At 40.4% G+C, this 13,954-nt stretch overlaps 1 pseudogene; it reads left to right on the forward strand.

The window, feature by feature from the left end:
• The first annotated feature begins 10,710 nt into the window (after positions 1-10,710).
• Positions 10,711-12,239, forward strand: LOC111730282 (annotated as a pseudogene).
• The last annotated feature ends 1,715 nt before the right edge of the window (positions 12,240-13,954 follow it).

Genomic DNA, 13,954 nt, shown 5'->3' on the forward strand with positions numbered 1-13,954 from the left:
GGTCAGGCTGTGCCCCCATCTCTCCTCCCTACAACTCCCAGCTCTCCAAGCACCTGGCCAACCTGGCCTCTGCTAGAAAAACCTAGTTACTTATTTGTGAGGGACAGCTGGGTCCAAGAGAGGAAAGGAGTCAAGTAGGGATGGCAAGACAGAAAAGAGGGGAATGCAACAAGGGAAAAGAGAAAGGGAATAACGAAAAGGCTGTGTTATGAAATAATTCCAAATATTTTCATCTGACTCTACTTGAATAATCCCATCTCTTATTTGATAACTTTGAAGATCTTTTTTAAACCAACTTTTTTTTGGGGGGGTGGGGAGTGAAAGAGGGGCAGGCACAATAGGTTTTTATTGAGAGCTACAGTATTAGTTCTAAATAAGCCATTTCTGATTCATCTGTTTCCTTTAATGTTATCATCTACAGGTGAAAATTCTAATGAGTACACATTTACCTGCATCACTTTCGGTTCACATTCTACTCACCGAGAAGAGCAGAGAAGAATTATTCTTGCAATAGAAGCTTTGTGATACCACAACCTGGGGGCTTACTGAGAATGTGAAACAAGCAGACTTGGCCGGGCTGATGCTGTCCAGCAGTTTGTTTTTTCACATACATTAAAAAAAGTTGAGTCATTGATCTTGAGCTCAAGACACTAATGATTCAAATTTCAGATTTGTGAAAATACTAATAAAACAGTATCATGCTATCCCAAAAAGCCAATATTTCAGTACTAAAAGATAGCATGGTATGGCATAATCCCAGCATGTCTACACCAGTGCAGCCCATTTCTTCTCATGAGAGAGAAAAATGAAATGAACTTTGCCTCAACGACTTAGAGACAGGAAGCAGAGGCTGTGTTGAGTGTGTTTTCCATTTCATTCAAAATTAAAGCTCAGAAAACCAAGCCTTGCTCACAGATACATGCTCAGAGATTGTACACACAAAGGCAGGTCTCGTCTGCAGGAGGGCAGATAACAAGGCAGGTGCAGGCAAGCAGAGGCCACTGTAGCACACAAAGGAAATGCCAGCCCAGAAAATGCATTGATGACAGAATCCCCGTCTCTGCTGTTCATGGGAGGCTCTGTTAAGGCAGCTTAAGGGTTATTTTCTCCTTTAAAGAATGGGTCAAGTTTTAAAACCCCATCTTCTTCCAACTGACAGGCTCATGCTTTGCCAAGCTCTGTTAAACACTGACTCACTGGGAAGAAACAGACTTCCAAAGAAGAAATTGGATGTATATTTGTGTAAACCTCCTTTAAGTGGTTTGCATAAACCCCTTGTGATTACATGGCCTGGAGATTTGTTCCTGACTTTGTGGCTCCTCTAGCAAGAGTTTTCTTTAGTGGTTATCTCAGTTCATTCTTAAAATTTGTGTAAGCTTTTGTATCTGGAGTTCCCAAACTAAACCATAAAATTACATCTGCTCAAAGACTGACTGGTTTAGACATGGAGGCCAAGGTCATATTTCAGTGGGAGAAAAACGGGGGAAGCTTGAAGATACATCGTAAATGCAAAATTGTTGGTTTGGGGAGTAGTTTTGCGTGGAGATTAAATTTCCTCTATCTAAATACCTTGTCCCTTTTAACCACCCATTAACAACGCTGAGACAGAAATGCCATAAATTCACAATGCATAAACAACTACTCGGAAAGTAAAAAATGCAATTGTAGGTGATTGGTTAGGTGATATGGATGAAGATTTTTACTACTTACCTTTTTCTTCCAAAATGAATTTAGCTAAATTAGTTGGTGTGGGAAGACAGTCTCATTTGGAGTCTTCATCTGCCTTCACTGATACCTTCTTGCAGAAAAATGCAGCTGTTACTTTGGGTTTTGTTTTTTTTGTTTGTTTTTATCAGCTCCACCTGCATTTTACCTAGTAAAATCTATTTAGTCATCACCGGCAACATTAGCAGCTTTGTTATGTGTTTGTACTTAATATATAAGATATGCCATCAGGCAAAAAGTAGTGTGATAAAACAAAGAATATGGGCTTTGGAGTCATAGAGGCCTGTGTTTGGTTCTCAGTTCTGCCATTTACCAGCTGCATAATTTACCTGAGCCTCAGTTACCACATCGGTAAGCTGGAAATCGTAGGAATAAAAAATGACCGATATCAGTTTTGTTCTGATGATGCAATTATATAAAAAAATAAATATTGTTAAGGTACCCAGGATGTAGGAAGGCTTTCATATATGTCTTCATGAAGGACTATAAGACACTCCAGAGTCTCTACAGAGGTGAAGATGAGCAAAGAGAAGAGTGCCGTAATGAAAGGTGGAGGCATCATCATATGAAGACTGCCCTGAGCTTACATTGCCACAAGGCTGAGAGTCAAGCTCAATCAATTACTTCTATCTGCCACTATCTTGCTTTTGGGCCAACTAATGACAGGACATGTAAAGATCCACAATATAGGTTAGAAGGTAGCATCGAATCTTGAAGGACACAACTCATCCAAAATAAATAACCCTACTATACCAAAAACATGGAAGCTTATCCACGATTTCACAACTTACCCAACTAACACAAAATCATAAGGCCATATGATCATTAGAATTCATATAGGCCCAAGTAACACGATAACATTGAGCTTACCACAGCTCACTGCCATCATTACTCTGAGATGCTGATCCCAGGACAACCAACTATGTAGCAGATGGAAAAAAGGGGTACTTAAGGAGTCCATGCTGCCAAAAAGGCAGAGGTTGGACTGCTCTAACAGTGGATGACCACTCACAGTATCTCTTATATTCTGTGTCTTTTTCCACAAACATATGAAGGTCTTCTTGTGTTGGGGGCACAGAGTTAAGAGTAGCCAGGCTCAGCCCTCTAAACTCTGCTCTTCTCCATCTACTCACACTCTCTAGCTGATTTCATTTCACCCAAGGCTTTATTTGCCATCTACATCCAGCATTTCTAGTCTGGCCCTCTCCTCCAAACTGTAAGCATCTAAATATCCTCAATATCTTTACTTATATGTCTAAGAGTTATCTCAAATTTAACAGTTCCATAAATGAAACCTAATTCTGCACACGTCACCACTCCAAACTTGCTCTCCACCCTCTTTCAGAAAATGACAACTCAGTTGATCAAGGCAAAACCTTAGAATCATTCTTAGCTCCTCTATTTTTCATATATTCCATATTCATGCTATAAGCAAATTCTATAAATTCTCATCTCAAAATATATCCTCAATCTGACCTATTCCTGTGACCTTCCAAATATCATACTGGCCTAAGTCACCATCATCTTTCACATAGACTATTAAAATAGACTCTGACTGAGCCCATGCTACATTTTTGCCCCCTCATGATACAAATCTTCTTTCTACATAGTATGCTCAGTTATTCTTTTAAAATGTAAGCCAAATCATCTCATTTCTCTACTCAAAAATCTCCATCAGCTTCCCGTGGCATTCAAAATGAAAGGCAATCGCTTTACAATCTTTACAATCACTCAAATTTTGCTGAATTAATGTTTTAAATAAATTTATTATATGTTTGAAATAAATTTATTATATGGGATATTTATCTATATTTTCCAGAGGAAAGAATTCAGGACTGCAATGGCCATTAGTCCAATAGATAGCCAATCATGAACTGTGGATATATTTCCTATATTTAGGGAACTCCCTGTAGTACGCATGCCATCTCCCCAACATAGAAGCCAGAACTCTATTTTCCAGTCTCCCTTTCAACTAGGATATAAGCATGTGACCTAGGCTCTATCTATAGTTGCAGCATTCACAAGACTTCCATTCACAACTTAAAATGTGAGGAAGCTGGCACTGATTGAATCCGTTCCTGGAGTTGCTGGTGGCAAACAGTGGTGATGGTGGGCTTCTGTGGATATCAGTGCCAGACACCCTAGTAGTAGTATTCACATTTTCAATCTCCACATTGCCAGTGCTTAGTAGAGGTGAGGTTTCAATTAAAGGTATTCCAGAAAGGTGACTGGATATTATTCTGGCTGTGTACTCTAAGCCCTATTCTCTATCTAACCTAGAGGTTCTTTTACCTACCTATATCCTTTCATAAATTTGGCTTAAAACCCAGCTCAGATGGGTTTTGTTTCTTGCCATGAGTAATCAGAGATGAAATCTCTCAGCATCTCCAAAAAATTAGGAGGATAGTCTTGTAAGTTCAGATAGAGACACATTAATGGGCCAAACAGATATTAACTGTCATCAATAGTCTCTGATTTTATTTCTTACATATCAAAATAGCATACATTATCATCACTGTCATTACAAATTTGGATTTGTAAAATATATTTGTATTAATAGAATACAACTTTTATCTGTTTTTTTTTTCAAGTGCAATGTTATGTTAAATCTTGATATCTAAAAGTGTTCAAATAAAAATGTTAAAAGCTCTCTCATTTATAGATGAGAAAATTTGAGCCCAGTGAGAAAGTTATTTGTCCAGAACCTCATAGCTATTCACAGACAGATCCAGGGCTAAACTTCAGGACCACTAACTTCCAATTCTATGTATTCTGTATTCCAAAATGCTGTCTCAATTGAAAGCAGGGACTCACACAGATGCTTCACAGCAGCATTAAACACAATAGCCAAAAGGTAGAAACAGCCCAAATGTAGTATATACAATGAACTAAGATTCTTAAAAGTGAATAAGGTTCTAATACATGCTATAACATGGATCTATCTTGAAAACACTATGCTAACTGAAATAAGCCAGACAAATATTATATGATTCTCCTTATATGAAAAATCTAAATCAGGTAAAATTTGAAAGATAGAAGGTATACTAGAGGTTACCAGCGACCAGGTGGAGGAGGGATAAGGGAGTTATTGCTTAATGGGCACAGAGTTTCTGTTTGGGGTGATGAATAAGTTTTGAATTAGATAGTGATGATGGTTATAAAACACTGAATATAATTAATGCCTCTGAATTATACACTTAAAATAGTTAAAGTGGAAAATTTTATGTTATGTATATTTTACAACTCAAAAACTTTTAATGACATGATACTCAAAACCACTAAGTTGTATGCTTTAAAAGGGTAAATTGTAAATCTCAGTGTGAGATTATACATACACAGGTATGTGAATTATATCTCAATAAAGCTGTTTTAATAAAGCTGTCCAGATGAAAATGGAACAACTAAAAAAATGTTGGAACATTAACAAAAAGATAGTGTCTCCTCAGTTCTCACTCACTGGAGCTACTTTTCCCATTGTTCATAGAGAAAAACAAGAGTATTCAAAAGCTGAATAGTTGCAAAGAGCTGGAAAGGATTTTCTCAGAGATTGATGAGATAATTTGTATGTTTAAGTACCTTAGAGTAAAGCCAAACTCACTTTTAAACTTGTGAAATGCACTGTCAATATGGTGTTCTGGCTGACACTAAACTCTGATTCCCAAGTTTCAATCCCAATTCTACCATTATTTGGTGTGTTGCACTGTCTATTGTCAACTGGGCAACGTCAATTGTATCAATACTCAATTATAACATTAGAACCATGTAAATGTTCACTGTTGAGCCTAGTCATTTATTCTGATTACATTTCTTATTCAATTTTTTGTCCTTTCACAATTAACAATTACCTCTTTTCCTGTTTGTTCAGTTTTCTAATCATCAACTCTAGTTCTTAACTCTGGAAATGTCAACTCTAAATAATACTTTTCACAAGGTCAAATTCATCATATAAACCAAAATACCTTTTAATTTTCTTGGAGACATCCCTATTGAAGCTCTTCTCTTCCAGCTTCTGTTTAGAATTGTTTTTTTCAGGCTGCTTCATGGCTGTCATCCTGAGATTTCCTTTGCTGCTGTCTTATAATAAAGTTCCAGTACTATGAGACATGTAGATGATATAGGTTTATATCTTTCTAAGTTTATCCCACTGACTCAATGCAACATATCCTTCAATAACATTCTAGGCAGAGATTTTTGTGAAGTAATTTTTTTACATGTATTTCTAAAAAGTCTGCATTCTCTATTCTTTATTTATAAAACAGCATTACTGAAATATAACTCACATGCCATAAAATTTACCCACTTAAAGTATGTAATTTAATGCTTTTTGGTGCATTTACAAAGTTGAGCAACCTTTGCCATAATCTTTATTTAGAACATTTCATCACAGCAAAAAAGAAACCCGATACCCGTAAGTATCACTCCCTATTCTTCACTTCACCCCACCCCAACTGCTATGAAGTTACCTATTCTGGACATTTCAAATGAAAACAATCATATAGCATGCGGCCTTTTGTGTTTGGCTTCCTTCAGAGAACAGAGTTTTTGAAATGTATCTATTTTGTAGCAGGTATCAGTACATAATTTCCATTTTTTAGTTATTATGAATAATGCCTCTATAAACATTCATGTATAAGTTTTCACACCTAGGAGTGGAACTGCTGGATTATGTGATAACTCTATGTTTAAGATTTTGAGGAACTGCTAGATTGTTACCCAAAATTGCTGCACCATTTTTAAATCCCACCGGCAATGTTTAAGGATTTCATTTTGTCCACACCCTCACCGATACTTCAATTGTATGTTCTTTTGATTACATCCATTCTAATAGGTGTGAAGTAGTATCTCATTGTGGTTTTGATATACATTTCTCTAATGACTAATGATGTTAAGCATCTTTTCATGTGCTTATTGGCTATTTATATGTCTTCTTTGGAAAAATGACTGTTTAAATCCTCTGCTAATTTTTAATTGGCTTATTTGCTTTATTATTGAGTTTTAAGAGTTCTTTATGGATAGGAATCCCTTATCAGGTATATGATTTGAAAATATTTTCTCCTAGTCTTTGGGTTTTGTCATTTGCTTGATGGTTCATTTAAAACACAAAATGTTTAATTTGGATGAAGTCAAATTGATCAAACTATTTTTTTATGGCTTGTGCTTTAGATGTTATCTCTAAAAAATCATTGCCTAACCCAAGATCATAAAGATTTACTCATGGGGAACTCCCTGAAGTACGCATGCCATCTTCCCAACATAGAAGCTAGAAGTCAGCTTAGGATATAAGCATGTGACCTAGGCTCTGTCTATAGTTGCAGCATTCACAAGACTTCCATTCACAACTTAAAATGTGAGGAAGCAGGCACTGGTTGAATCCAGTTGGTGGCAAACGGTGGAGACGGTGAGCTTCTATGGATATCAATGCTAGACATCCTAGCAATAGTATTCACATTCTCAATCTCCACATTGCCAATAGTTGGTAGAGGTAAAGTTGCAATTAAAGGTATTCCAGAAAGGTGATATGATATTATTCTGGCTGTTTATTTTCTTCTAAGAATTTTATATCGTCAGCATTGGATAAGACCCACTTTCAACTAATTTTTGTGTATGATGTGAGGTAGAGGTCCAAAATTCATCTTTCTGCATATGGATATCTGGTTATCCCTGCATCATTTGTTGAAAAGACTATTGTTTCTCCCACTGAATTGCCTCGGCATCTTTGACAAATCTACTTTTATTCTTGACTGGTACTTTAGCGAGATATTCAAAAATATTTATTGATCCCTTATTAATTTCCTGGAATGTTCTAGTCTCTGGGTATGCAGTGGTCAAAAGACTGATAACATTCCTATGTATCAGACACAATCAGTGCTTTGGACCATTCAGAGTGCCCCAGAATACATCTCACTGCCACTGTCCAGATACAGAAAGTGCCAGGGAATTAACACCTCCTGGTAGTCTCAATGACTGTGTTTAGCTGATTTGTATAATAACCCCAGGTCTCTGGGGCATGGTGCACAATTAGGGCCTCAACACATATTTGTTGAATGGATAAACATGTGAATAAATGGTGGGTCCCAGTTTATATTCCCTGTACTTTGATTGTGTAGATAAATGTATAATACATCCTACTAGATAATGAGTACTCAGAAAGAACTAGTCTATATTCTGGAGTTGTTCCTGATTTCCATTGCCTTGTTTCCTGAGCAGCAATCTCCCTTCCTAATATCCCTCTCAGCTGTCCTCACTGCCTCTAACACCAATTAGAAAATGCCTAGAACTTCACATGGCATTCTGCATGTTGGCATCTGTATTCCCCACCCCTAACAAGTCCCATGCCTCCTCTTGAATCTGCCATTGCTAAGCACCAGCTGATGATTTCCCAGACAGAAGCCATCTGCTGATTATTAAGAAAAGTTAAATTAGCAAAAGAGCTCCAGGGAAGTTTAGCAAAAAAGCGCACCATATGCACAGAGAATTGGCAACCGGTTGCCCCTCTGACATCAGGTTCATTATGGCTTCACTCGAAATTACTCAGCTTATTGGCTCATGGAAAGCCCTTCTGATGAAGCCTGGCCTCCTGCTTCTTCCTAGTGCAAAGGTAGCCTCAGAGCACTTCATTATATACTACTGTCATTCACTCTGTCTGCACCAATCTCTTTAGGGGGCTGGGGTAGGCCTGGCTAAGGGCACCAGTTTAGTTCAATCAACATAGCAGTTCTTGAACTTTGTATTGGGCAGCCAATGGTTAGCAAAACAGACATCATCCTTGCTCTATGGAGATTATAATGGAGTGGTCAAATCTACGGTCTGATGACAGAAATGGGAAGCAAGGTAGACAATCCAGCCCAAAGTGGTTCTCAGAAGGCAAATAGGATCAAAGCCAAGAGTGTCAAAATCAACACTTAAAAACTGAGCCAAAGCTACAATACTAAAGCAAGGCCTGGAAATTGTCTGGACATGGAATAGGAAAGAGCAAGGTCAGGAGAGAAGCTAAGAGGATCATAAGTGACTAAGAAGAGGAGAGTTGAGGCTTTTAGAGCTTACTTTTAATGGTTATACATTTCCTGGTACAAAAGAGAGGTCAGAATAATTTTTGAGAAACGAGGTGGGCTCATTCACTTGTTCATTCATTCAGTATTTATCAATAAACTACTATGCACTAGATCGTATGCTATATGATCAAAGAAATGGAGAGATAAAAATGAACCAAACCAGTTACAGGACTCTCACAGACTTATGTGAAAGATAAAGACCTTGCTCCTCCCTATTCCATGTCCAGACAATTTCCAGGCCTTGCTTTAGTATTATAGCTTTGGCTCAGTTTTTAAGTGTTGATTTTGACACTCTTGGCTTTCATCCTATACACTAACTAAAATATTAAGACACTCAGAGAAGATTCTGATTTAGTTGTCTGAAATAGAAACAAGTTTTTGCTTTATTTTTTAATTTGGGGACCTTAAGAGAAGTGCTATGGAAGGTTAAGACTGAGGACTACTTATTTCAAGCTTAGAATAGGGATGGTAGTATTTTTTTTCTGGGCCTTGAAAGCCACGTGGAAATTAAACATATAAGTAGTCAGGAAAAGCTTTAGTGATAAATAAAAAGAAAGTTGTAAGGCAATAGAGTTCAGTGGCAAAAAACATGTACATAGAAATCAAAGTTAAATCTTGTCACTTTGCAGTTGAGTGACTTTGGAAAAGTTATTTAACTTCTCCATGCTTCACTTTTCTCAGCTGGCATGGAAACTGTTTTCAAAAGTAGCTGCAATATTCCTTCTCATACACCTTATAAAGTGACTTTGCCACTCTTCCCTTTATAAGGAGAATTCTGGTTTCCCTCCCTTCAATTTGGGCTGGTTACTTGTTTTGACCACTAGAATGTGGCAAAATGGTGCTGTGTCAATCAAAGCTTAAGAAGCCTCGCAGTTCCTGCTTTCACCCTCCTGGAAGCCAGCCACTCAAACTAGACTACTGAGTGATGGAAGACCACGTGGAGAGAGGCCATATGAAGGAGAACTAAGGTGACCTGACAGTCAGCATAAAGGCCTCAGACATTAAATGAAACCATCTTGCTCGACCTGTCTCAATCAAATCACAGCAGGCGATACCACATGAAACCAGGATTAACATCCTTACTGAGCTCCAAAACTTCTAAGTTCTGACCCACTGAATTGTGAGCAATGAAATGGCAGTTGTTCTAAGCACCTATGTTTTGGAATGATTTAGATACCTGCTACGGCTGATCAACGGCACAACTAACTCATTCTATATACCTCACTACCACAAGAGATGGTAGAGTTTGGTTAGCAAAAACAGAAACAACTCCATGTATTTATTCCAGGTATAAGGAGTTTGACATAGGAGTTAAGGACTTACCCACTGGACTAGCTTTGGGAGCAAATGTCAGGGAAGCCAACACTGAAGACTCAGGCTGAGGAACCGAAGTGGGTTGTTCTGAAGAGCTTGCCATAAAGTTGATGAAGCTCTCTGGGAAGCTCCTACCAATTGTGTTGATCTGTAGCAGCAAAACAAATGGTCTCAAGAGCCTGTAGGAAAGCTCTGAGAATCCTCTATCTTCTCTTGCTATGATCGCAGCTGACTGTGGAGAACAGCTTCTCCTTCCCTTCCACCTTCCAAATCTTCCGCTAGTGCTGCTCACTGATCAGCTCTAATCTAAAACTCTATGGGAAGGGGATTCTCATAAATGAAGTCCAAGGCTTCTTAGCGTCCTAGGATGGAGTGCTGCCAGTGTGGACTTGACAACAGAACATCCAGCCCAAGTTGTAATTCATTCACTGTTAGAAAGTTTAATTCTCCTGTTCTGTTTCTTCAATTGGACTACACCCCTCTGTACCACCCACTCCATCCCCTCCCCCACACACACACACCAAAAAAAAAAAATATATACATATATATATATAGAGAGAGAGAGAGAGAGAGAGAGCGCGCGCGAGAGAGAGCGAGAGAGAAGAGTGTGTCAGGCCAGATGACAGAGAACAAGGAAAAAACAGAACAAAAGAAACCTGGGTATACAAGAATGTCTGTGGGATTCTCCCCTCTTTCCACCTTGAGCAGTAGCAGAGACTATAACGGCAGTCCTGAGGCAGAAAAGAGGGTACAGAGCAAAATAATTTCAGGTGTCTGAGGTCATTAAGAAAAGTCCCTGGCAAGAAGTCTCCTGCAGAGGAAAAGTTTTTTTTACTTTCAGTTACAGGAGATGGAGGTCTCCCACCACAGAGGTCAGGACCTCTCCCTCTAGTGACTGGTGGTGACAGGTTTATTTATAAAGAAATTGTATGGAGACATAAACAGTCTGTAGACTTAATAGTAGGTATTGACGTTCACTTATTCATTCCACAAACACTTTTTAAATTCCTTCCATGAACTGGGAAGCTTGCAAAGATAAACAGTTTCTTTCCTCAAGTCTTACAGAAAATGGGACAAATAAATTAAAGCTCTATAATACGCTAAAAAAAAAAAAAGAAAGAAAGAAAGAAAAAAAAATTGAGGATGGGGGGGAATGTGAAGACGTTATCCAAGCACCAAGTGAGGAAGCAATTGATTCTAGGGTTCAGAAGTGGGATTTGGAAAAGCTCAAAGACGAATGGCTTCTGTATACATACTTTTAAAAAATGACTAGAAATTCACAGCAGAGTAATGAGGTCAAAGATATTCCAGGCACATGCCAAGGCACAATATGAAAGCATATGGTGCAGCCATGGGCCCGGAGGTTGTCCTGTAGGTCTGAGGTCAAGTATGTCAGGCACAGAGAGGATAATGCTCAGACACGAGGCAGATGAGTGGCTCGGGCTTTAAAGAACGCCATTTGGGGGAGCCGCCGGCGGAGGGGAAGCCAGGGGACCCAGAGGCCGGTCCCGCACCTTGTTCGGCTCCGGCCGCCACGGCAGGAGCGGGGCGTAGGACCAGTTCGGCTGGGCGGACTGAAGACCGCCAAGCAGAGGGAGAACTACCTGGGCAACTGGTTGATGGCCCCGGTGGGCCGCCAGCAGGAGGGCCGCGACCTCATCTGGTAAACCACGGGCCGGGCCGGGCCGGGGAGACTGCGCTGGTCTGAGTCGGGAGCGGGAGTTGGCGGCCCCGAGGCGGGCGGAGCCGGAGGCGCTCGTGGCGGCGCCAGGCTCCAAGCATGAGCATGGAAGACTTTGTGGAAGGCTGAGACCCCGAGAAGAAGGGAGCGGACCGCCTCCTGGGTCTGGGGAGCTGCAGTGGCTCTGCAGGCCGAGTGGCGTTGTCCCAAGGAGACTCGGAAGCGGCTAAGCTGCGGCCGCCCCCACCCGGAAGAAGCCTGGGCCTGAGGAGCAGATGGCGCCGGGCCCTCCGAGGAAAGAGAAGAAGAAAAAGAAGATGCACAAGAAAGAGACGAGAGAAAAGGAGCAGTGGAGAGGGGCAGATTCCTGGGTGTCCCAGGCTCGTGCCCGGGCCCACCATCGCAGGCAGGACTCCGACTCTGCCTCGCCATGCTGCAAGAGGAGGCGAGGGCACAACAGTGACTGAGGTCCTGCCCAGCGAGACTCTGCGCACTCCAGCCAGGCCCCACCCTCAGTGAAGCTTTTGAGCACGTGCCCTGCTAGGCCCAGGGAGCTGGAGAGCAGACTCGTGGGGGTCCTGACAGGTCCCTGCAAGCAGGCAAGGTATCTGAGTGAGACTTCCCCCCTAGAGGCCCTCGCCACCAGGGAAGGCCACACCTGCCCGGGTCCAGATGCCCTAGGCCCTGAGTGGCTTAGCTGTGACCAAGTACTACTACTTCTATATTTTTTGTGTGTTGACTCACTCTTTGTATTTAAATAAACTTATTTTAGCTGGGAGGAAAAAATGCCATTTCAGAGTGTTCAGATGCTTTTCTGTAATACATGTATGATTTATAAATATCTAAATAAATCTATGTTGTGGATACTTGCTGAAAAGTATTTGCTAATCGATGTGCAAAATCAAAATATTTGAAGGCCACTCTACAAGCAAAGGAAAGCCATCAAAGGATTTCACTTAACAGTGGCTTGTTAATGTCTATTTTTGAACACATCACTCTGGCAACTGGAGAATGATTGAAGGGGAAAAAGAATGAAAGAAGGGAAATCGTTTCAGAAGATGTTTCAGTAGTCATCATGGGAAATACAGGTGCCTAAACTAGTTGTTTTCTATTGTTTAAAAGTCTTGGGATAAAAATGCATTTAAGAATATTTGAAAGTAAAGAGTACCAGCTTGCTAGTGGGTTGCATGGTCCCACTAGCAAGTTGGGGTTGCAAGAGTCTGGGTAGTGGGTTGCAAGAGTCTGGGGCATGCAAGGTCAAAAGAAACACTTCATTCCAACATAACTCGGGCTCTTGAAGGCAGGGACAAGGTCACACAAAAATTTTTAGCTGGGTTTTCAAAGATTATGGGGATTTCTTCTGATAGAAAGGGGAACAAAGGGCATTCCAGGCCACAAGATGATACCTGCAGAAGCCCAGAATGAGGAGTGTGCCTGGCATGTGCAGGGAATAGAGAAATGCCCTTATTGGAACAAAAAATGGAAAGGTTAGCTGGTCCCATGTTAGAGCTAAGAATGCCATGGTCGCTATAGAATTTTTATCCTGTGATTAGTTTAAACAATGGATGTGCTCTAGAAAAATACTAGCATAGTAGAACCCCATGAGTGGCCTTAGGTCCGGGGACAAAGTGATCAGAAGGAAACACCAGTAAAACAGAGTTCTCCCAAAGCAGGCTTGCTTCTGTCATTTTACCTTATATCCACATGGGGGCAGTCTCAGCCCATCACATCCCAAAACTGGCTCAGATCAGTACTTAATCAGATTTCAACTGAGATTTCCAAACGATTTCACTCTTAGGTGCTGTTTTGTGTTGTCTGTCTTGGAGAGAATGCACTTTTCAGAAATTAACAGTGTTTTATGGGTTGTCTCTAAATAGTCCTTGGGATTGCTCGGCTCAAATTCCAATCTCAAACTGCACCAATGATATTCCATAGGACCTGGCAGGCAGCCACTGACAGATCTTGTAAACACCATTTGCTTTACAAAGTTCAGGGGCATGGTCAGAGTAAACGAAGTACACTTGGGAAATTAAAGTAGCTCGAGAACAACAGGAGTGGTTGGGAGTGCAGCTCATCTGGGTCCAAATCCTGTCTTCACCACTTAATTGGTAACTACTGGCAAGGTCCTTCACCTCCATGCCTCAACTTTCTCACCTTCCTCAGATTAAACTAGTTTATAAAA

This window comes from Pteropus vampyrus, unplaced genomic scaffold, assembly GCF_000151845.1.
Source record: "Pteropus vampyrus isolate Shadow unplaced genomic scaffold, Pvam_2.0 Scaffold305, whole genome shotgun sequence".
Taxonomy (NCBI): Eukaryota; Metazoa; Chordata; class Mammalia; order Chiroptera; family Pteropodidae; genus Pteropus; species Pteropus vampyrus.